The following is a 3,584-nucleotide window of genomic DNA, read 5'->3' as shown; positions in this document are numbered from 1 at the left end:
ACCTGATTACGAGGGTCTGCATAATGACATTATGCAATGCGGCTGAGGATCCGTCGCAAACATGACACCCATCTACTCGACGTACGAGTGTATATGTGTTGTAGAATTTACTTGGTTCTTGAATTATTTACAATCGTTATTTGGGTGGCTGAATTTGAAATGCGGGGTTGATTCATTATCACCTTGCGTTGCGATCATGTTGCTTAGGAATTAATCCTAAGAGTAGTTATCCATTTAAATCGGATTTTCGTCTTTGTAAATTTATTGTAAATCGATCAAATTTCTTAATAATGTTTCCGAGAACCGATTTAAATTACCTGCACGCCTGCACGTTTTAATTGCTTTTGTATGTATAAATAATTACAAATATTGCTCGTTTAAACTCTAATATTTTTGCAGTAATCAAGTGTTCTACAATAATTCTAGTTTGACAAATTTAATCACCATCTCATCCACTCAATGATTGTTCAATTTAACTTTTAATAAGTTGTCAACTTCACTCTTCTTTTCTTTTTTCTTTCGTGCCAGTTACCACAAAATACGCAGTAATTCTCTTTTAACAAAAAACTAAGTCCATAAAACAAGTCGTCTAGTAAGGCTACCACCAGTTTGACACTAACATTCGCTAACGTCTGTGTAACATAATTTTTTACATCTCGTTCGCACTATGCTAGTACGCCGATGCAATAGAAAGTAAGCTACGCACACACTAGCGATTTTGTCAGGTCATTGTCAAGCTCTTGGTAACTTAGTATGATTCAATTGTCCCACTGTTTGACAGAAAGTACATAGTGCATATGCTTACCCACTGGCCTATGGTGCGCAGATTCAACACATCACCACCCTTGCTCATAATAAAGACATTGAGGGCGATTTCAACGAGATTAACAAATCAAACATCTAATTAACAGTGACGATCAAGAAAATGACACTGTTAACAGCTGACCGTTAATAACCGTTAACCGTAACAAAAACCACAGCGCGCCAAGCGGGACGTTTCGGAAACTCAAAATCCCATAAAAAATGAGACTTGACGCTATGGAACGTAGAGGCAAGGCACAAAATCTCCATATACCAAAAAGTGTCCGACTAGAAACCATAAATAGGTGGCGCTACAATACCTAGAATACTTGAGAATAAAAGCGTATCATAGACAGCGCACTTCACTCCGTCAATAACGCCTAGGTTCTTAGCTACTCAAGCGCTACTCTGGAGAGATTTGGAACTATTATTTATAGCTGACAGCTGGACACTTTTGCAACAATTCTGCCTTAGGAGTTTCTGTTCCTTGCGTCTACCTTCCATACTTAACGGAAACGCGTACGTCCCGTCTCGTTATCGAATAAATGTACACTAGGGGTACTGTTCGAATCGCTCTCACTAACTCGAAATTGACGTTTCATGTTCAAGCAGCTGCTACAACAGTTCGAACTAACCAGTGGTTCGTGTCATCCACGATGACGCGCAGATTTGTCAAATCTAACCTTTAAAAACATGACGTTACGAGTCAAGCCAAGCGTCATCGTGAATGACACGATCTATAACAGATATCAATCAATCCTAATGAAATTTAGTGGGCAGGTTACGTAAGTTATGTTAGTTAGATAATTATAATTATGGAATTTACAGTCGATTCGGTCTTTGGAAAATTATCAACATGGCGGAGTGGTGGATTCAATGGGCTTGCGAGGTCTATAGTAAACACCCCTATAATAGAACAGGCACCAAGTAATGGAATGGTATAGACAAATCCTGTAAAACAAGTATTTACCATCAGTTTTTAATCGCTGGCTTTTAATTTTCATCGATATTTGTTAGTTTGAAAATGAATGGCGCCATACATTCCATGACTGGAGCAAAAAACCACAGTTTTAATTGGTTAATAATATTGAAAGTAATGGTAGTAGTTTTCATTAAATACATAGAAAACATAAAGGACGAATTGGACATTCAATTTTTAAAGCGTAAAGCGATAAAAAAAATTACAGGTGTCGGTGAAATATCGAAAATATTTTAAATTTTCTCTTAAATGTCCCATGATTGGTGCCGTTAACATATAAATAAATAAATACCCCTGTGATATAAATAAATACGACAACCGAGATTAAACAGAATAGCCGTTGGAGCTTTGACTTAATAAACATTCGTCCTGCTTTCTCTACCCTGAGCGAGAGAGAACGTTGGAGTCTATTTGTATGATAATAATTCCCTTCGCTCGCGTTAGGAGGCTCTGCCGTTACAGTTGAGAAGACGTGATAAGAAAAATGTGCTAAGAGAGAGCTTGTTTTTCTTGGTGTATTTGTTAGATTTTGAATTTAAGAATCTAATAAATACGGTCAAGGAATTTAATTTCAGTACGATTTCGTAGCTTGTCACAGTGACAATGTATGAGGTCACTAGCGACTTTTATATTTATTGTCACTGTGAGACGGTACGAATTAAGTACGGAAATTAAATTCTTGGACTGTACAAGTTGTTTCTACGAATAGTTTTTTCAACTTTGTAATTTAACCACATCTAAAGAACTTGTTGTTAAAATAACTTACAACAGACGTTGTGATTACATATGATTTAAATATTTTAAACCTTTATTTTTACGTATTGCATATTAATTGACAACCGATCTGGCCTGATTAGTGACCCTGCCAATGAAGCCGATGGTCCTGGGTTCGAATGATAAGGTAAGGGCATGTATTTGTGTGATGAGCACAGATATTTGTTGCTGAGTCATGGATGTTTTCTATGTATTTAAGTATTTGGTATATTACCTATCGTTGTCTGAGTATGTACCCACAACTCGAGCCTTCTTGAAATTACCGTGTGACTTAGTCTATATATTTATTTTAAAAGTTGTGGCTGTTTAAGGAACCCCAAAAGGGTAGGGTTTCGTACAAAAATGTCGACGAGACGCTCCTAGGGAACTAGTCCAAGCAAATTGGAGATGCTAACACATTTACATATTAAGCAGAGTAAACAGATATCTTTCGTTTTAATTAGCGAGACAATTTTGTACATTATTCTGTTCAGCAAATCTACATAAACATTACTAAGCCGCAGCAGAATATTACACATAGTTACTTGCTTTTTAGGGTTCCGTAGCCAAATGGCATAAAACGGAACCCTTATAGTTTCGCCATGTCCGTCTGTCTGTCTGTCTGTCTGTCTGTCCGAGGCTTTGCTCCGTGGTCGTTAGTGCTAGAAAGCTGAAATTTGGCATGGATATATAAATCAATAAAGCCGACAAAGTCGTACAATAAAATCTAAAAATTTAATTTTTTTTAGGGTACCTCCCCTACACGTAAAGTGGGGATGAATTTTTTTTTTCGCTTCAACCCTAGAGTGTGGGGTATCGTTGGAAAGGTCTTTCAAAACTAATAGGGGTTTTCAAGAAACATTTTTTGATAAAGTGAATATATTCGGAGATAATCGCTCCGAAAAAAAAAAAAAAAATGTTCCCCCCCTCTAACTTTTGAACCATAGGTCCAAAAAAATATGAAAAAAATCGTGGAAGTAGAGCTTAAAAAAGACATTAAATGAAAACTATAGCGGACATGATCAGTTTAGCTGTTTTTGAGTTATCGCAA

The sequence above is a fragment of the Cydia pomonella genome, chromosome 22 (assembly GCF_033807575.1).
Source record: "Cydia pomonella isolate Wapato2018A chromosome 22, ilCydPomo1, whole genome shotgun sequence".
NCBI classification, from domain to species: Eukaryota; Metazoa; Arthropoda; class Insecta; order Lepidoptera; family Tortricidae; genus Cydia; species Cydia pomonella.
The sequence above is the reverse complement of the archived record's forward strand: the minus strand, read 5'-3'. Positions refer to the sequence as shown.